This window comes from Hypanus sabinus, chromosome 6 (genome assembly GCF_030144855.1).
Source record: "Hypanus sabinus isolate sHypSab1 chromosome 6, sHypSab1.hap1, whole genome shotgun sequence".
Classification (NCBI taxonomy): Eukaryota; Metazoa; Chordata; class Chondrichthyes; order Myliobatiformes; family Dasyatidae; genus Hypanus; species Hypanus sabinus.
Window position 1 is genome coordinate 54,096,871 of NC_082711.1, and position 22,379 is coordinate 54,119,249.

At 41.8% G+C, this 22,379-nt stretch overlaps 1 protein-coding gene across 1 annotated transcript in view; it reads right to left on the minus strand.

The window, feature by feature from the left end:
* malrd1 (MAM and LDL receptor class A domain containing 1) overlaps positions 1-21,886 on the minus strand; it is a 430,000-nt gene extending 408,114 nt beyond the window's left edge. The window contains exon 1 of the mRNA XM_059972137.1: positions 21,822-21,886. The gene's annotated coding sequence lies outside the window, so the exon portion shown is untranslated. The remainder of the gene's footprint in view (positions 1-21,821) is intronic.
* Positions 21,887-22,379: the final 493 nt, after the last annotated feature.

Here is a 22,379-nt window from a genome sequence, read left to right on the forward strand (position 1 = left end):
ATTGGAACTCTGTGCTCTGCTGTGTCTGGAATGACTCCATCTCGAAGCGGCGAGGAAGATCGGAACATCGAGGTGAATGCAGAAGGGGTCGGTGATGGCTCCCAACAGAGATGATCACCGGCGTTTGGACCCAGGTTGGCAGACATTCGTATGGCTGCTCTTCTCATATGCAGAGGAAAAGCCATTTCCCATATTCTGAGAATTATGCAAATATTGGACTGTAGTTTATATTGGTTTCCTTCAGTTTTTCAGTGTTTTCTTTCTTGTGGATGATTGGCTGTAAAAAGGAAGGGTTGGGGATTTGGTGCGATTGTCACTGTTCTTTTCTGCGATTGAGGAGGGCAAGGATTGCTATGTGTAGGGGGTTGGTGATTGTTATTGTGGCTGTTTTTTGCCCTGGGGAGGAAGGGTTTTGGGGTCTGTGAGTTTTGTTTCTTTCCTTTTTCATGCTGATTTTTTGGGCAGGGAGAAATTGATGTATATTCTTTCATCAACACCCATGGTCTTTCTGTATTTAATGGCTGCCTGGAGAAGACAAATATCTGAGTTGTATTGTACATTCATACTTTGACAATAAAATGATCCTTTGAACATTTGAACTTCACTTCATTCAACTTAAAATAATGTCCTCTGGTATTGGACGCTGCGGCCCTGGGAAGAAGGTGCTGGCTGTCCATAACATGCCTCTCGTACTTCAAGTCTCTTCTCATCTTCCTTCACTCAACCTTTCCTCACGTGTCCTCTCAATAGGCAGCATCCAGCTAAACCTCCTCTGCACCCCCTAAAGCTTCCTCATCCTTTACTATAATGAGGAAACCAGGACAGAACTGAACAGAATATGTCAAGTGTAGTCTAACCAGAATATTACAGAGCTAGAATATTACCTGTTGGCTCTTGAGCTCAGTCACTATCTCATGAAGGCCAGCACATCATAGACTTTAAACACCCTTTCAACTGGCATGACAACTCTAAGAGATCAATGAATCTCAAGATCTTTCTAGGGGCTCCTCCATACTGTTAAGAGTCCTACCACTTGCCTTGTACACCATCTTCTAGCTCAAACTTTGAAAGTGTGTCAATTAGTGGTGGCACAGTAGTATACCGGCTAGCATGATGCTACTACAGCACCAGCCACCTGGGTTCAATTCCCACTGCTGTCTGTAATGAGATTTTATGTTCCCCTGTGACTACGTGGGATTACTCTGTCATTACAAAGACATATAGCTTAGTAGGTTACTTGGTCACATTTGTGTAACTGGGCAATACAGGGACGTTGGGACAGAATGGCTTGTGATTGTGCTGCAACTCGAAATAATAAAATTAAATAATAATGCTTTTCAGAACTGAACACTATCCGTCTCTTCTATGCACAGCTCTGCATCCTGTCTATATCCAGTTGTACCTTCTGCACTATCCAGAACACCTCCGACTTTCATGTCATCTGCAGACTTATTTATCCACTTCTCCATTTCCGTACTTGAGTGCATACATCCTGCCCCTAAGAATCCTCTCTAATAATCTGCCCATGATTGAAGCAAGACTTACTGCTCTATAATTGCCAGGAGTATCCCTTATAGTTTCTCAAACAATGAAGCAGCATTTGCCATTCTCCAATGCCACTCCTATGGCCAAGATGGACACAATGATTATTGTCACTGCCCAACAATTTCTTCACTCACTCCTGTAATAACCTGAAGTATACCCTGCCCAGCCTGGGGGATTGATCTATCCTAATTTTTTTCAGAAGCTCCAACACCACATCTTTCTGAACCTGAGCATTTATCACCCTTATTCCTAACATTTCTCATATCCTTACACATCATACGACATAGAAACATAGAAAATAGGTGCAGGAGTAGGCCATTCAATAAGATCATGGCTGATCATCCAACTCAGAACCCTGTACCTGCTTTCTCTCCATACCCCCTGATCCCAAAATGACCTGACATTTTGTCTCCCAACCCCTTGCCAACCTAGTTTAAACCCTCCTAAGCTACTTCAGAAAACATGCCTCCAAAGACATTGCCCTGATTGCCATTGCACTGGTCTGGCTTGGCTATCAGAGGAAAGAAACCTTCGTTGAATCTTACCATACCCACTGGTCAGCCCCAAACCAAGCAAACCTTCTCACACAGCTCTTCCTCTCAGCACTACCACATCCAAAATCTAAATTTTTATTACTTGTACCTACTTACTTTTCGAAAGAGCTACTCTCTCCCCACAACTGGGCAACTTACTCCACCACTTCACACCAAAACCTCAGCTCAGCACTATAGCAGTAGCCTACTCACAAAATAGTTACTCAAAAATGACACTCTGCATGGCCCTCATGTCATTTTATTGGCTGTTGTCAATTAGCAATGTGGCTAATCAGCTCTGAGCTAACAATTGTGCGTAAGACCTACTTTTTAGGAGCATTAAAATATCGAAAGTGAGACTTAGTTATTGAAATGTGAAATATAAGTGCAGGGAGCTGTGAGTACATGTCATAGAAAATAATGACGGAGGTTATTGAACTCACTTATAAAACATTGTGTGGGCCACAGAAGTCACTCTTCTGCCAAAAGGACGTGGGTGCAACCAAAAGGATACAGAGGATATTCACAGGATGTTGCTTAGTTTGGAGCTCAGGTGTCTAAAATCACAAGGCAGAGTTTACAAAAAGATACAAGAGCTTTAGAGGGGATTCTTTTTTAGGAAGAATTTTTCAAAACAATGTTGATGAATGTGATTAATATACTGTTCATAAGTGCTTGATGGTAAGCTTGGAGATGGTGAGCAAAAGTGCCTGCATCCAGCTTGCATCTTAGTGAATTTATGATGTATTTTCAGTTAGTTGTCCTTACCTAACTGGTAACTTCCCAAAAACAAACCTTATATAGCATTTTACAACCTCAAGATTTTACAAAGCACTTAAATACATTTAAATATTCGAATACTGAGTGGCCAATTCATACATATTTAAGACCCACTTATTGCAATGTGATATTGGTCCAAGGATAATTATTAGCTCAAGCTCCCCACTATTCAAGTATTGCTATGAATTTTGTTACGTTCACCTAATATAGTTAAATAGTTTACAAATCAGTTATGAAAATTCAGCATTCATTAAATATTGTAATCAATTATGTGCTTAAGCTTCAAACCTCCCTATCTTCCTATGAAACTAAAAACACTAGTGTGCCTTCCTTGTGATCGTCAAAGCTGGACTTCTATTAAAAGTAGCCTCCATTATGTTTTCTATTCAAAATGCTCATTGCACTCATCTACACAGTCACATTTGCCCGAGTTCCCTTCAAAGATAAAATGTTGTGCTTATTAAAATGCATCTGTTAGAGGCACTCCAACGTTGTAGAAAAAGAGTTTATAGGTTTATATAAAATCAGATAAGCAATTATTGTTTGGCTGTATTAGTATCCAAGGTAACGGTTTTTCCAGTGATTGCTGTGGAAGAAGAGCAAGGACCCTAAAATAGTCTCAAACAAATATAAATCGATGTGATATTACATCGACCACTGTAACAGGTAACAATCATGTCTTTGAAAATAGAGTAATTTTCAAAGGTTACTTCCATTTTTTTGTTACAAAGCAGCTTCAGATCCTTTTCATAACCGTACTGGATTTTCAATCCACAAAACTACCTATACTATTAGAAAAAGAGTCTGACCTTTATTTGTGTCTCTATCTTCCTCTCAAAAACACAATGGTGCTGAAGGTTAATTCCACAAATTCCAGCCCCTTTCCAGTCTTTTTTCCTTCAAGAGTGAGATTGGAAATCGTGTTATCAGGCTATTTCACCCCAAAGCTTTCTATGTGAACATTATTAATGTTTCATTCATTGCCTGCTGTCCAAATGAATGAACAGCCTAATACTGCCATGCCACGACAACATTTAAGAGAATGCTAAAAACCGATAGAAACAGACATTTCAAATGCTACACTTTCAAATTTATAATATTTTACCTTCTAATATCTTACTTTGGTTGCCTAATGTTGTTTGAAGTGCAGTTCTTAGAAAGACATGGCCTCATTACTTCAATTTCTCTGGACACTTGGAACTTGCAAAAACTCACTATTTTCTCTAATCAAACATACAAGATAGCCATAACCAATCATTGAAATGATCAGTTACTCTTGAAAATAAACTATAAGAGCTACATTAATTTAGAAATATAATGATATTGGAGCAAAGAAGATTAGCACTTCATTTTAAACTTGAATCATTTCTCACAGACGGCACAGCAGTTACTTGCTGCTCTCTCACATCTCCAGGGTCTCCCACGCCTGTGTGAAGTTTGCAGATTCTCTTCACGGCTGCATGAGTTTTCTCCTCCACCCTAAATACACTCCGGTAGGGCAATTGACTACTCTAAGTGGTTCTAGTGTAGATAAGTGACAAACGGTTCCAAAGTGGAGGTTTGTGGGCATGTGAGATAATAAGTCACAGAGCTATGGGGAAGTAAGACAAAAGAAAATTGGACTGATAGGATAACTCACAAGGCCTCCTTTTTTGTTGTTATGAGTATTTGAAGGTGTGTGGGAGATAATCATTTATTTCCTCCCAATTATCTGTGAGAACTTAGTGCTGAGTCAGTTTCTTGAATTACAGCAGTCCTGCTGAAGGTGTTCCCAGATTGTTGTTAGACCATAAGAATATAAGACATTAAAGCAGGATTAGGCCATTTGGCCCATCAAATTGGTTCTGCCATTCCATCATGGCTGATTAGTTCTCCCTATCAACCTCATTCTCCTGTTTTCTGCCCATAACTTTTGACGTCCTGAGTAACTAAGAAACTATCAACGGCCGCTTTAAATATACCCAATGAGTTGGCCTCCACAGCCTTCTGTGGCAATGAATTCCACAGATTCACCACCCTCTGGTTAAAGGAATTCTTCCTTGTCTCTGTTGTAAAAGGACAGACTTGTATTTTTTAGTCTGTGCTGTCTGGTCCTAGACTCCCCTAGTATAGAAAGTAGCCTCTCCACATCCACTCTATTTGGGTTTTCAACATTCAATAGGTTTCAATGAGATTTCCCCCCCCCCCCCCCAACCATTCTTCTAAACTCCAGTGGGTACAGGCCCAGCCTTCAAACGCCTCTCATACATTAACCCTTTCATCTCTGGGACAGTTTTTGAGAACCTCCTCGGAACCCTCTCCAATGCCAGCACATCCTTTTAGAAAAGTGTCCAAAACCACATGTACTACTCCTATCTGGGGTAGAGAGTTCTGGGATTTAGATCCACCTTTTTCACGGATTTATTTCCAGGACAGGAAAGTTTGTGACTTGGAGGTGGTGTTCCTGAGCACATGCTGCTCTAGTTCTCCTTAGTCAAAGTGGTAAATCTGTGGAATTTGTTGCCATGAGGGGCTGTGGAAGCCAAGTCATTGGGCGCATTTAAGGCAGAGATAGATAGGTTCTTGATTAGCCAGGGCATCAAAGGGTATGTGGAGAAGGCAGGGGAGTGGGGATGAGTGGAAGAATTGGATCAGCCCATGATTGAATGGTGGAGCAGACTCGTTGGACCGATTGGCCTACTTCTGCTCCTATATCTTATGGTCTCATGGGTTGATGTTGTAGATTTGTGATGTGCTGTCAGAGTAACAATATGCCAAGATCCTAGTGGCCTGTGCCATATTTAATCACTAAAAGAACCAGACTTCAACTCAGTAATTTAAAGAAGTATTTTCATTTATATAAAAAAACATGAACGGTAGCCGACAAGATTTGTAACATAAATTGGCAATAGGTGGCTTGTCATCTGCCAAGTAAGCACTAGGTGGCAGCATGGAACCCAGCTTGGATGCTGAGCCTCACCGCCTCTGGAGGATCACACCGACTCATGCCCATCTCCTCTGTCCACTCTGCTTGTTACTTTCTCAAAGAACTCTATCAGTCAAGATATCCCTCGACAGAAACCATGCTGACTTTGACTTACTTTATCATTAGTCTCCAAGTACCTCAAAAGCTGATCCTTAATAATTGACTCCAACACTTTCCCAACTTCTAAGGTTAGGCTAACTGGCCTATAATTACAGTTCTTTTGCTTTCCTCCTTTCTTAAAGAGTGGAGTGACATTTGCAACCCTCTACTCCTCCAGCACCATGCCAGTATCAAGTGATTCTTGAAAGATCTTTGCCAATGCATCAGTTATCTCTTCAGCAACCTCTCTCAGGATTCAGGGCTGTAGTCCATCTGGCCCAGGTGACTTACTATATCCACCTTAAGACCTTTCGGTTTGCCTAGCACTTTTCCCTTTGTAATAGCAATGCCACTCACTCCTGTTGCCTGATACTCACAGACCTCTGACACACTGCTAGCGTCTTCCACAGTGAAGAAAGACACAAAGTACCCAATAAGTTCATCTGCCCCCATTTCTTTTCCCCCATTACTACCTCACCAGCATAATTTTCCAGTGGTCCAATGGCAACTGTCACCTCCCTTTTACTCTTTATATATCCAAGGTTCTCTTATCTTTTATCTCCATCCTTCCTTCTAACAGGAACATAACTTTCCTGTACTCCGTGCAATTGATCTTTAAACACCCTCCATATGACTGATGTGGACTTACCAGAGAAAAGGTGTTCCCAATTAATGTTTCTTAGTTCCTGCCTAATGCCTTTGAAATGTCTCGCTGGCGATCCCGGATGAGGGAAGGGTCCAGGATGAAGGAGCGGGGAATCCAGTTGCACTTCTCAGGACTGTTTCCCTCCCTATTGACCAGGTACTGGAGGCCCCTGCCACAGCGGCGCACATCCAATATTCACAGGACAGTGTACACTGGGTGGCCGTCAATGATCCGGGTGGGTGGAGGGGGTTTGGCAGGAGGGCACAAAGGGCTGACAGACACAGGTTTCAGTTGGGAGACGTGGAATGTGGGATAAATGCACATGGGTCTGGGCAGTTTGAGTCTGACCATCAAGGGGTTAATGATGCTCTCAATTTCGAATGGTCCGAGGTCACGAGGGGCGAGTTTCTGGGGTTAATTCTTGAGGGGAATGTCTTTTGAAGAGAGCCAAACCTTCTGAGCAGGCTGATAGTTGGGTGCAGGAATTTGATGGCGATCGGCAATCCTCCGGTTGCAGTCAGCTGAGCGGAGCAGGGTCGCACGTGCACCCTTCCAGGTCTTGCGGAGGAGATGGGCCTGAACAGAAGGCACAGCAATTTTGTTTGCATGGGCAGGAAACGGGGCTGGTAACCAAGGGAGCATTCGAAGGGAGACATTCCGATCGCGGTGCTGACCAGGGAGTTGTGGGCGTACTCCACCCCAGTAAGATGTGTGCTCCAGGATGACGGGTTGTTGGCGATTATGCAGCGCAGTGCTGCTTCCAAATCCTGGTTTGCTTGTTCCGTTTCACCATTAGTCTGTGGATGGAAACCGGAAGACAGACTTACTGGAGCTCCAAGAGCTTGACAGAAAGACCTCCAGACTTGAGAAATGAATTGGAGACCCGGTCAGAAACGATGTCAAAGGGAATTCCATGAAGGCGGAAGATATGATGGACAAGGAGGCTGGTTGTTTCACGGGCTGTAGGGAGTTCGGGAAGGGCTACGAAGTGCACAGCTTTGGAGAAATGGTCCACTGGTGTTCCCACGTGAAGGGGGTAGTCCAGTAACAAAATCCAGAGTAATGTGGGACCAAGGGTGGCTAGGGACAGGTAGGGGACAGGTGGTCGATAGGAGGCTTTTCCGCAGGCACACACAGAACAGGCCGAGACGAAAGAGTGAGTGTCAGCATCCATAGTGGGCCACCAGAAATATTGCTTCAGAAGAGACAGTTCAATCAATTCCAGGATGGCTGGCAGGTGAACCGGGAAGTATGCCCTGACTGGAGAACCTGAGACCGAACAGAGTGAGGCACGAAGAGGTGATTGGGGGTCCATTTCCTGGGTCCGGTTGAGTCTGCTGGGCCTCTCTGACTATGGATTTGATTTCCCAGGTGAGGGCAGCCACCACACAGGATGGTGGAAGGATGGTCTCGGGGTCGGGAAGGCCCTCCTCTGAAGAGAGCGAGCATCTGGCTTCCCGTTCTTGGATCCGGGGCAATAGGTGAGGGTGAGTTTGAAACGTCCAAAGAATAACACCTAATGGGCTTGGCGGGAATTAAGGCATTTAGCGGTTTGGATGTATTCAAGGTTCTTATGGTCCATCGAGACGTTCAGCTCCCTCCAGCCGGTGCCTCCATTCCTCCAAAGTGAGTCTGATGGCCAGTAACTCCCAGTTCCCAATGTTGTTGTTCTGTTCAGCAGGGGATTGGCAGCAAGAGAGGAAGCCACAGGGATGGAGCTTTTGGTCTGGACCTGAGCACTGGGAGAGGTCCGCTCCCACCCCAGAGTCGGAGGCATTGACTTCCACAATGAATTGGCGAGAGGGGTCAGGTTGGACCAGGATGGGAGTGGATGTGAAACGCCTCCTCAGCTCTGAGAATGCCAGTGAAAAGGGGTCAGAGGGGAGGTGAGTTGAGTAAGGGGCACTGCCACCCGGCTGTAATCCCTGATAAAGTGACGGTAGAAGTTTGCGAACCGCAGAAATCGCTGGAGTTGTTTGAGCGTCGTGGGTTTTGGCCACTCCGTCACTGCCCAGATCTTTTCAGGATCCACCCTCACTTGTCCGCTCTCAATGATGTACCCCAGGAAACTGACAGAACGGGCATGGAACTCACACTTAATAAAGTCCCTAAGGACATCGTTCACCAGGGCTTGGAAGACAGCAGGGGCATTGGTGAGACCGAATGGCATGACCAGATATTCAAAATGACTGAGGGGGGTGTTAAAAGCAGTTTTCCATTCATCTCCTTCCCTGTCCTGACCAGGTGATACTCACTCTGCAGGTCCTGCAGGCTGAAAATTGTGGCGCAGTGAAGGGGTTCGAAAGCAGAGTTGATAAGGGGTAGGAGATACTTATTCTTCATGATGATGCTGTTCAGGCCACAGTAGTCAATGCAGGGGTGCAGTGAGCTGTCTTTCTTCCCCACAAAGAAGAAACCTGCGCCTACAGAGGAAGATGAGGATCGGATAATGCCTGCCACGAGGGAATCACTTAGGTAAGTCTCCATTGCTTTCCTTTCTGGTTGGGACAGGTTATAGAGCTGACTGGTGGGTAGAGTGGCTCTAGGGAGAAGGTCAATTGTGCAATTGGAGGGATGATGTGGAGGTAGGGAAAGTGTTTGCTAAACTCTTCTCCCAGATCATGATACTCTGCTGGAACTTTGGACAAGTCGGGGGTTTCAGAGGCAGACGAGGTTGCGGTGACTTACACAGGGAACGGGGCCGATGGTAGACAAGTGGAGTGACAGAATGGACTCCAGCTGACTATCTTCCCAGTGGACCAGTCAATGTGGGGATTATGATGGCTTAACCAGAGGTAACCAAGAACTATAGGAGCTTGAGGAGAGGAAATTAAATTGAATAGTACCTGTTCCCGATGGATTCCGGAGAGAAGGACAGACAGGGTGGTGTGCAGTGTGTGACTCAGGCCAGTAGTCTACCGTCCAGTGCCCGGGCTTCCATAGGGGCACTCAATGGCTCATGAAGAATTCTGGCTTGGAAAGCTAAGTTTGCATCCAAAAGATTTCCCTCAGCGCTAACAGAGTTAGGGACTGTTGGTTGTAATGCAAAGTGGCTTGAAGCTGCATCCGGGTTTGGGGGATGGAAGGGAATGTTGTCCGGCTCACCAGGGTCCCCCTTTCTACTGGTGCCTTCCCTTTTGGCCAAAGGGTACAGGTAGCACAGTAGTTGCCAGACTGGCTGCAATAGAGGCACCTGCTCCCAATCTCCAGAGTTGTTCTATGGGGGAAAGGCAGTTCCGTCCCAGCTACATGATTTCCTCTCCCAGGGTGGTGGAAACAGCTGGGCTGGGAGCTACTCTAGCAGTAGGAGGAGGAGAGAGGCTTGTTCAGGTGGGAGGCAGTTATGAGTACCATGGAGTGGCCAAAGGCGGTGGACAACCAGTTCTTTCTCTATGGCGTTCTGGGAGATGATTGTCCAACCTGGTGGCTAGGGAGATCAAGGAATCCAGGATGTCGGTGTCATCTCTGCTGCCAGCTCATCTTTCACCATGTCGCTGAGACCATTCTGAAATATCCCTTGGAGTGCCTCATCATTCCATTCCAAGTCAGCTGCCAACGTCAAGAACTCCAAGGAAAATTTGGCAACACTGCATGAGCCCTGGCAGAGTAGACATTTAGCAACATTTTTACCATGGATGGGGTGGTCAAAGATCCTTCTCAACTCTGTGATAAAGGTGGCAAAAGAAGAATAGATATCCAGTTGGTTATCCATACAGCTGTGGGCCATGCTAAGGCACTTCCCCGCAACAACCCCATGATATAAGCAATCTGTGGAGTACATGGACGACTCCTGTTTGAACACCAAGGAGCACTGAAGAAGAAAGGCCTGGAACTTCCCCAAAACCCCAGTGTTGTGCTCCAGTTCAGGTACATGAGGCTCTCTTCGCGGGGGTGTTGCTGACACATAGGGGGTTGCCGCTACAGGCTGTCTGGTGTGGTTAGACAGGGTTCCAGGAGTGGGTTGAGTAAACTGAGTGGATACACGGTCCACCTGGTCACTGATCTGTGTGACGTGAGCAGTCAGGGAACAGAGGTTCCCCATGACCTCCTGGAGGAGTTGGTCATGCAGACCCAGTAGAGAACCCTGGCTGGCGAGGACTTGTTGGAGGGTATTCGTGTCAGCTGGGTCCATGGTGGCCAGATCATTCTGTTGCAACAAATAGGTCGAACCCAAGTGCAGAACACAGGCACAGAGATTGAGTTAGGATGCAGACATGGGTGTGAGCATTCAACGGCAAACAGGAGGGAGAGCAGGAAGGCAGGAGGCAGGCAGAACTTGTCTTGAAATGGAGCGTAGAAAGGGAAGCAACAGATGAAACTTCTCCTGACATGGAGAGACAGAGTTGCACAGGTAAACCTCAGAACTAGAGGAGAACTTAGAAAACGTATCTTGACTCGGTGAGACTGAGACTGAGACTGAGCAAAACTTCAGTATCGAGAACACACAGTCCTAAGTGGCTGGGAAACGTTAATTACCATGCGGGCAAAGCCAACGATCTGGCAACTAGTGGTTGCAAAACCGAGGTTCTTATGCTGCAGGTCTTGAGCAAAACCAGGTGTGTCGCCAAAGGAAATTAGGAGAAAATGGCGAATTAACGGTCGGAATTGTGGCACAATCAAAGGGATTTAGGAAAAAATGGGGAATTAACAGTTGGAACCGTGACATTTGTAGTACAATCCCATCAGTGCGATTGCACCCTTCCTATTCCTGAGCTCCAACCAAATGGACTCAATGTCTGACCCCTTCATTATGTCTCCCCTGAATGCAGCTCTGAATTTGCCCTGATTAGTGGTGCAACTCCATCCCCCCTTTAACTTCCTCCTTTATCTTTTCTAAAACTTCAAAAACCTGGTACATTAGTCACCCTTTCCTGCTTCTCTCTCAAACAAGGTTCAGTAATGACCACAACATCATAGTTCCATGTACTGATCCATGCTCTAATTTCATCACCTTTACCCATAATACTCCCAACAATAAAATGTACATACTTCAAACTATCTGACCCATCATACATTATATTTTCCTTTCTTTTTCAATCTTTTTAATATTATTATTATTTATATCAACATAATAAGATTAATACATAGATAATGGGATTACAAACATACAAATTTAAACTGAACATGAAAGGATACATAAGCAATAGTTACAATATAAATGAGTCTTCCCAAATCATGGACTATACAAGTAACATATAAAGAAAGCAAACCTAGGTATATCATAATATATATTAAAAAAAAACAGAAAAGAGAAAAAGAAAAAAAATTATGCTAGAAAAACTAATCTAGCAACCTAATAACTAATAAAGAAAAAAAAACGAAAAAAGAACAAAAAGAAAAAAAAACGAAAAAAGAGCTGTTTATAATATCTAACAAAAATACAAAATCATCAGTGTCGTCAACTCTGATCCTCTCAACATCTGTAAAATCAAAATTGGAAAAACAAATAGGCTTGTAACAGGGTCACATTACATCATATGAAAATATTGAATAAATGGTCTCCATATCTTTTCAAATTTAATAGAAGTATCAAATACAACACTTCTAATTTTTTTCTAAATTTAGACATAACATAGTTTGAGAAAACCAATGAAATATGGTAGGAGGATTAATTTCTGTCCAATTCAACAAACTAGATCTTCCAGCCATTAATGTAAGAAATGCAATCATTCGACAAGCGGAAGAGGATAAATGGAGTGAGTCCATCATTGGTAAACCAAAAACTACAGTAATAGGATGAGATTGTAAATCAATGTTCAATACCGCAGAAATAATATCAAAAATGTCTTTCCAATATTTTTTCAAAAGCAGACAAGACCAGGACATATGAGTTAAAGACGCTATCTCAGAATGACATCTGTCAGAAATAGGATTTATATAGGAATAAAAATGAATCAATTTATCTTTGGACATATGAGCCTGATGCATAACTTTAAACTGTATTAATGAATGTTTAGCACATAGATGATGAATTAACTAATTGAAGAATTTTATCCCAATTCTCAATAGGGATAGTAAGGTTAAGTTCTCTTTCCCAATCATTTTTAATCTTATAGAAGGACTCATATCATAATTATATTGTAGAGTTTTGATATTACCCCTTTCTGAGAAGGATTTAGTTCTAGCAAATTCTCCAAAATACCTGAAGACACAAGATTTGGAAAGGTAGGAAACACAGTATTTAAGAAATTCCTAATCTGTAAGTATCTAAAAAAATGAAATCTAGGCAAATTATGTTTATTAGATAATTGTTCAAAAGACATAAAACAATTATCCAAAAATAAACCGGAAAATCATAGTAATCCTTTAGTCTTGCAAGCTGAATAAGCTTGGTCTATAATAGAAGGATAAAAAAAGCAATTGGATACAATAGGAATATTTAAAACAAACTGAGTCAACCCAAAAAATTTCCGAAATTGAAACCATATACGTAAAGTATGTTTAACTATCGGATTGTCAATTTGTTTCTGCAATTTAGAAAGAGCAAAGGGAAGAGAAGGCCCTAAAATAAAACCCAATGAAAATCCTTGTACAGATTTAATTTCCAGGCTCACCCAATGAGGGCTAAAAAATAAATCCCAATCCTTTAACCAACATATCAAATATCGGATATTAACTGCCCAATAATAAAATCTAAAATTAGGCAATGCCAATCCACCTTCCTTCCTTGCCTTCTGTAAATATTTTTTACCTAATCTAGGATTTTTATTCTGCCATATATATGAGGAAATTTTTGAATCAGCATTAGCAAAAAAAGATTTCAGAATAAAAATTGGTACCACTTGAAATATATATAAAAACTTGGGTAAAATAACCATCTTAATAGCATTAATCCGACCTATCAGAGATAAAGATAATAGTGACCATTTAGTAAACAAACATTTAATCTGATCGATTAGGGGTAAAAAAATTAACGTTAAATAAGTCCTTATAATTTTTTGTGATTTTAGTCCCTAAGTAAATAAAAGAGTCATTAACTAATTTAAAAGGTAAATTTCCATAAATTGGAACCTGTCTATTTAAAGGAAACAATTCACTCTTATTAAGATTTAATTTATACCTGGAAAAATTACTAAATTGAGCCAACAATGATATAACTGCAGGAATGGATTTCTCAAGATCAGAAATAAATAATAATGAATCAACTGCATATAATAATAGCTTATGCATATCTATCCCATGAGTAATGCCAAAAATGTTCGGTGATTCTCTGATAGCAATTGCCAAGGGTTCTAAAGCAATATCAAATAATAATGGACTAAGAGGACAGCCTTGTCTAGTGCCCCGAAATAAACGAAAAAAGGGAGATCTTTGATTGTTAGTAAGCTCCGAGGCTACTGGAGTATGATATATCAGTTTAATCCAGGAAATGAATGTCGGACTAAAATTAAACTTCTCCAGCACCTTAAATAAGTATGGCCATTCAGCTCTATCAGGTGCTTTCTCCGCATCTAATGAAATAACACATTCTGAAGTGCTATGTGAAGGAGTATAAACAATATTCAATAATCTCCAAACATTGAAAAAAGAATAGCGATTTTTAATAAAACCGGTTTGATCTTCTGAAATAATTTGGGGTAATACCTTCTCCAACCTGGATGCCAGTAACTTGGAAAAGATCTTGGAATCTACATTCAATAAAGATATTGGTCTATAGGATGCGCAGTCAGTAGGGTCTTTATCTTTCTTCAATATTAAAGAAATGGAAGCTCTATAAAAATATTGTGGCAAATTGCCCAATCTAATTGCTTCTTCAAAAACCCTGCATAACCAAGGAGAAAGAGTAGTGGAAAAAAAATTTTAAAATTCTACTGTATACCCATCTGACCTGGTGCTTTCCCAGAATTCATGGAGGAAATAACCCCTTTAATTTCTGCATCCGTAATAGGAGTTTCGAATATTGAAAGATCATCTGATGATAATTTTGGAAAATTCAATTTCCCAAGAAAATCACACGTGGTATTACGATTATGAGGGAATTCAGAATGATACAGGGAGGTATAAAAATCTTGAAATGATTTATTTATCTCATCATGGTTAACTGTCAAATCTCCATTCTGCTGACAGATCTTAGTAATTTGACGTTTAACCAAAGCATTCTTCAATTGACTAGCTAACAGTTTACCCGATTTATCACTATGTATATAAAAATCAGATCTGGTTTTCATTAATTGATTTTCAATCGGAGATGTAAGTAATAAACTATGTTCCGTTTGAAGTTCAACCCTTTGTTTGTAAAGATCCTTACTAGGAGTGATCGAATATTTCTTGTCAATCTCTTTAATTTTATCAACCAATAAAAGTGTTTCCTTCTTAATGCGTTTTCTCAGACCAACAGAGTAAGAGATAATCTGTCCACGTATGTATGCTTTAAAAGTGTCCCAAAGTGTTCCGCAAGAAATATCATCCGTGGAATTAGTTGAAAAGAAGAAATTGATCTGTTCCTTCATAAATTTAACAAAATCCAGATCTTGTAGTAAGGTAGAATCAAATCACCATTGTCTAGCACTAGGAGCTGTATCCATAAATTTAATAGAAAGTTTTAATGGAGCATGGTCAGAGATGGTTATAATATCATAATTACAACCAATTACCAATGGAATAAAACAAGAGTCAATACAAAAAATCAATTCTCGAGTAAGAATGATAAACATGTGAGAAAAAATGAAAACTCTTTGTCCTTAGAATGCTGAGATCTCCAAATATCAAAAATACCATTATCAGTCAAAAAAGAGTTAATATAAGTGGCCGACTTATTAGGTAAAGTCTGAGTAGATATAGATCTGTCCAACAAAGGATTTAAACAACATTTAAAGTCACCACCCATTATTAACCTATATTCATTTAGATTAGTTAGAGAAGTAAATGACTTAAAAAATCGGGAATATCCACATTTGGAGCATAAACATTAATATAAACAACCTTTCTGTTAAAAAGTAACCCAGTAATTAACAAAACTCTACCATTCGGATCCGAAAAAATATCGTGTTGGACAAATGCAATAGAGGAGTCAATAAAAATTGAAACTCCCTTTACCTTAGCATTCAAATTCGAATGGTACTGTTGATCCCTCCAAAACCTAAAAAAAACAATGCTTATCCTCTTTCTTCACATGAGTTTTTTGTACAAAAATAATATGTGCATTCAGTCTTTGGAATACTTTGAAAATCTTTTTCCGTTTAATCGGCTGGTTTAAGCCATTAGTATTCCAAGAGACAAAATTAATGGTCTGAGCCATATTTCTGAAATCAACCCTTTGGTATATAAAGGGTAAACCAAATTATGAACTCATGCACCCGGAAGAGGAACAAAAATAAGGGGCGGACCCGGAAGTGATGACATCGCGGACATTTTTAGTAGTTTAAAATCAGCCCAAGTGAAAAAACTAAAAAAAACTGATAAAAAGAACATTAGATTTAGAAAAACCCACCTCCCCACCCAAAAAGAGAAAACCCCTCCCCAGCCAGGGGAAGGCTGGGAAGAAAGAGGAATGAAACTAAATCTACCCCCCTATCAGCAGAAGGCAACTCTGTACATAAAGGATAAAAAAGATCCACCCAAATTCTAAAAAAAATGATCACTATACTAAAACCAAACTTCTTAATATAATTGCTAATAAAAAAAAAACAAAAAGAATATAATCACTAGTAACTTATAAATCGGGTTAAAACCCAAACAAACCAAAAAAAAAGTAAACTGTGATAAGAAATGCATTATAGGAAAAAGACGAGAGAAAAAAAATGGCGAAATCAAAAAAAAAAGCCAAAAATATTTTAGAGAAGAAACCGCCATCTTAGTAAAAAAAAATTCGCCTTCGAAGGATTAATAATAATGACCAAAGATAAAGTACAGTGATTAAAGTAAGTAAAATAAAAAGATTAGTACGTTGAAGAAAAACTTTAATTAGAGTATAAAATATAGAGTAAACCTACACCAATAGCCAGAAACAAAATCTGGTTTTGGAAACAAAAACTATCTTGTAACGATCAAAATCACTCATTTATTAGAGACGAGAATCCGAAGCAGTAGGGTAGTTTTCATTCAGAAAGCTTCAGGCTTCAGATGTAGAAAGGAAAACACGCTGTGGTGCATTGGGAGGTGAGATTCTGAGCTTCGCAGGGTATAAGAGCACAGGTTTTAGATTTTTCTCATAACATTCGGACATCAGAGGTTTAAAAAGAAGCCTTGCCTTCATTACTTCTGGACTAAAATCCTCCACTAATCAAAAATTGAATTCTTGGAATTTGACCATCCCTAAACACCAAGCCACACGAATAAGTCGCTCTTTAACATGCACATAGTGAAATCGGACAATTACAACTGTTGGTTTAGCTGAAGCACTTGGTGATCGATGCATAATTCTGTGAGCATGATCGAGTAATGGAGGACTGTCTGGGAATACAGAAGGGAACTCATTCTTTAAAAGTTGAGCAAAGTACTTCGAGGGGTCTCCTTGTTCAATACCTTCCGGGAGACCAAGTATGCGTAAGTTCTGTCTCCTGGACCAATTTTCAAAGTCGACACTCTTGGCTTTAAGTGTTTCCACCTGTTTAATCATCGAAGATAATTTCTGCTCCAGTTTTTCGATTATCAAGTCTCGCTTCCGAGCGTCCTCTTGCAAAGTTGCGATTAGAACTTGCTGCTGGTTAACTACTGAATCAGTCTTATCCATATAATCCTGAAAAGCCTTTATATCTTGTTTGAAAATTTGTCATTGTTCTTCAAATTTTTCATTTAAAAGCTCCAATAACATTTCATAAGTCAATTCAGTGCGCTTAGGATCGGTCTTTTTCTTCTTTCTGTTCCTGTTAGAATCTTTCCCAGGTTCTCGCCCTTTAGATCTAAGAGCCATTTCTGTATTCATTTCTTCAAAATTCACAATAGACTGAAAGGTAAGTCCAAAAAAGTAGCAAGAATCTTTTGGTGTAGGTAAAAGTAAGTTAAATAAGGGTGATCATGGGTTAAAAAAAGTAAAGGTTATGGAGCAAATCTGAAACAGTACTCGCTCCATGAGCGTCTCCTGCTGACCTCCCGTGATATTTTGATACCACCTTTCAATACCTTCCCTGACATTTAGTTTCTGGTCCAATCCTTCCCTTACTGACCTGGGGCTCTGGATCCCAGCCCCCTGCAAAACTAGTTTAAACTCTCCTGATCAGCATCAGTAAACCTCCCGGCCAGGATATCGGCTCCCCTCTAGTTCAAGTGCAACCCGTCCCTCTTGTACAGGTCACCCCTCCCTCAGAAAAGGTTCCAGTGAACCAAGAACTTGAAACCATGCCCCCTGCACCTCACTCATCCACGCTGTCACTCCATTCCTACCTGCACCAGCCCGTGGCACAGGGAGTATTTGGCATATTACAACCTCGGAGGTTCTTCTCTTCAGCCTCTTTCCTAACTCTGTATACTCACTGCATAGTATCTCTTCCCATTTTCTCTCTATGTCATTGGTGGCAATATGCACTATGACCTCTGGCTGATCCTCGTCCCCCTTTAGAATATCCTACAATGGCTCCAATACATCATGGACCCTAGGCCCCCGTGTTCCTGCCTGGGAGGTCCGGGCCCTGCCCAGGAGTTATGCGGCCCACCCAGTGAACTCCTAGACCTTGCCCGAATTCCGGGATCCTGCCTTGCCCAAACTCTAAGACTCTCCCAGAACCCCAGAATCACCTTGTCCCTCACGCACACCACAGTCACCACATCTTGTCTATAGTTTAGTTGTTCCTGTCCTGCCCCTAGTACTTCAGTGCCTGCATCCTGCACTTGGGTTCAGCCTCCTGTCCCCTTATGACATGTCACATGTTCTACCAGTCTGTTGTCGCTAGTACAAGCTTTTATGCTGTGGTCTGTTTAAGCTCTTTTAGCTCAGTTACAATAACTCTTGCATTATCATTTTATCTGTGTGAATTTGTAAATCTTGTCATCTTTGACTGGTAAGTTTCATACATCTTATTTTTAAGGTAACTTTTTTTATTCTTTCTTACTTCTCTTCTAATACCTGTGCACTTGTAATGCTACTGTGACACTGTAACTTCTTTAGGGTCAATGAAGTATCTATCTATCTATATAAACAAGGAAAACAGACTTGCAGTATTTTACATTACCAATATCCAACATGGTCTTGCAATCGCAAGGGAAACATCCAAGACAATCACTCGCTGTTAGAGTGCACGTTGCCTTCGTGCACTGTATCCAATTCTTTTCTGTAGCAAGTGGTAACACAGTCTGCACCAAGTCCAGCTCCCCTTACAATGACAGCTCGTTGACATGTAGACCTGAAGAACCTGAAGTTCTTAATGGCCAGCGTTGCCTTGTAATCATTAAAAAAAAATGTTTTAAAAAAGACAAAAATTCCTTCGGTTGACCTCGGCAAAGCCACTGCCTCTAAATACGCCACTAAAATTTTTGAGAAGATACCAAATCTTCTCTAATTCCTAATGAAGTAAAGCTGCTGGTGCATCTTCATCGTGTTTCCTTCAATGTTTTGGGCCAAAAGTGGAACCCCAGAAACTTGAAGGTGCTCACTCTTTCCACTGTTGACCCCTCAATGGTAAGTGGGGTATGTTCTCCTGACCTCCCCTTCCTGAAGTCCAGAATCAATTCCTTGTTCTTGTTGATGTCGAGTGTGAGGTTGTTATTGCAACACCACGCAACCAAATGATCTATCTCTCATTTAATTAACTATTCACCAAGACACAACCCTTAACTAAACTTATAGACTAATGGCATATATACAATATCAAATCATTAGTGAAAAACACACAGTATTATTATTTCCTATATATTATTGTTATTATTATCACTACTTCTATCTTGCAAAGTACATTATAATGCTTGGGAGAAATTGGATAAAATCAAATTTCTATAAGTCAGGTCATCTGGATTGGAGATGTTCAGCACTTGAGGAGATGAGACCTGCTGGCTGCAGAGCTGCAAGGTCTGTTTAGGCTGGATACATTCTTATTTTAACTGCAGTGGATATAATACGCTAAATGGCCTCCTTCGGTGACATGAATATCAGTTTCAATGAGTCAGATTAGAACTAATTTAGTGTTCAGCATGTGACATCAGGTGAGCATTCCCACAAGACACAGACTGGTCGAGTGTTGGTGTGTGGCAGTGGAATGTGGAAACCGGTTCGAGGATCCAGCACGTGAAACAGAAGACACAGATTAAGAGTGAACACATTAACCACTTATTTGCAGACAAACGGCAAAACACTCAACCAAACAAGTACTCATCTAAACCAACCTAAGCTACAATACTAAGCATTCAGTAATATTTCAAACTCAAACAGATACTTCATTAAGTCTTCCCAAGTTACACAACTAGAAAACCAAACATTCAACAAACAGGTGCTTAGCTACTGTAAGTGTGCCCATGGGGACCCCTCTCTGTAGCACACGTTCGCAACGGTTCTTCACCACTGGTCGTGACGATGTGCCCCTGGAGACAAAGGAAAGAGAGAGAGTCTGTTCCGTGTGCTTTTCTGGTACCGCTGAGGTGCCCGGAACTGGAAACCGGTGCTGTGGCACACAAGACAACCAATGGGAAAGAGCTGCTGCATTTCTCGAATGGGCCAATCAACGACCAGCACAGCAGAAGGGGCTTTCATCCAGCAAGTGAGCTGACCCTTCACACAACACATCACCTCTCGAAAGATGCAACACATTGTCAATCGGGCCCTCAGACTAGTATGACCCCCACGAACACCCACTCAACCAAAACCAGAAACTACAATACCCAGATTATAAACCCAATTCTCACTCCTCAGTGTACTATATTAGTCCACCAGCTCCTAGTACCTCAAAGGGCCACCAGTCTCCCCCTGGAGTGTAATATCTATGAAGCTGGTCCCCACTGCCTTAATCTTACCTACCAACTGTTGGATTTGATCAGCCAGGTGAGAAATGTTCCCCAACTTGTCAGGAATGTAGGTGCAGTATTTTTAACCGATAACAGCCCAAGTTGCACCCTTCATTGTGAGCAGGTGATCCAAGTGTTAGTTCCCGGGACTGTCTGACCAGACCATACTAGGAAACACTATTATCCAAACCCTTTCTGCCTCTGTGTGGTAGCCCTCTTACTCAGCCGACCAGCATGGGCAGGATGCTCATCCAGGACACCAAGGTGGCATATGTAGGGCACCACATTCCCCAGAGAGCAGCAGCTATACCACCCGGTGGGCAGACACAGGTAGGGCCAGAAGCTGCACATTCAGTAGGAGCTATTCAGTGTCTAGGGAGTGCCCACCTTCGTAGCAGCATTCAGCATAGACACAACCATCCCAGGGTATCGTTCCAATCACACTCACTGTGTCACACTGACTGGTTGGACCTGTGCTTATCATACCACCCACACCAATCTTCTGTACCCTTCCCTGACAGCTTGGGAATCATCTTCCAAATCGGGACCATTGAGTTAAACAAATCATACATAAGGAAATATGAACCCTTAAAGCAAATACTCCATCAGGGTAACTAAGGCTCAAGTTCCTTATGGCTCCTACCGTGCTAAGGGGTGAGATTGGCCGGCATAGAGAACTCCCTCCTGGCTTCCCCCAAAACAGAATGTCAAAACCCGAGAAGCTGAACAATCTCCCCCAATGAGCTTTTTCCTTATCATTAAAAGGGATCGATATCGATGGCATCTCATCTGTGGCATGGTTGGGAGTCCTCATACAAATCCAGCAGTCTGACACGTTGGTCCTGTTTGCATATTCATACACCATCCACAGAAACGTGTTATAGGGCCTCCCTCCATAAGCCAGCGTCATCACCACTGCCATCAGCATCCACTGCTTTACCATTCTGTAATGCAGGGAGACACAGACTCACTTGCTCCTGATTCGTCACTGGGCATTTAGACATAAAGCAGTCTTTGTTAGCAAAAATAACAACTTCTAGGATTGCTCCCCAAATCTTAAAATCCAAATTCCCATTTAACTATCCACCAATGAGCAATTTCCCCAAATGCCACTTCGCTCTGAAGCGTGGGCATCTCCTACAGATTTCTGTTACCTTAACCTGGCTTCCACCTGGCAATCCAGTTTTCTTCCTAAAACCAACACCATGAAAAACAGATAAAGTATCAGACTAAAAACATAGGCAAGCAAAACTCCATGCTTGAACAGTACATATCTTTCTTCAGGACCTTCACAAGTAACTGCAAAACTCAGAATAAACAGTTAATTCCCACCGAAAATTTATTACATTTTCCAAAGGACAAAGGAAAGAAAAGCAACACACACAAAATGCTGGAGGAGCTCAGCAGACCAGGCAGCCTCTATGGAAAAGAGTACAGTCGACATTTCGGGCTGAAACCCTTTGGCAGGACCCTATATCTGTTGCTGGAGGCTCTGCAAAAGGCACCGGTGACCTTGGAAAAGAAAAGACTGATGTGCGGGGGGGCCCCCAACACATTAGCACAGTCAAACGGCCACTTAAAGGCACAGCCCTCTTAAAAGAAACAAGCTCTTGCAAATTCCCTTCTCCCGGCAGCAAAATACTGAGTCAAGGACTAATTCAAACACCCTTCCGATACAAATTTAACAAATTCAAGACAGATTTTGGGGGAGGGTGCAGAGCGAATGATCCTCTTGCCTTACCACTCCGCACCCAACCCCCACCAACCCTACGTTGCCACTGAAGGTCTACCAGTGCCTTTTGCAGAACCTCCAGCAAAGGATATAGGGAACCCAGAACTGAATGTGGGGAATACAGCAGAGTACAGAAGGAGCCCTTATCGGGAGGGGGCTTGAATGCCTTCTGACCTCTCTTTTCCTGACAGGACTCCAACCATAGAGGGT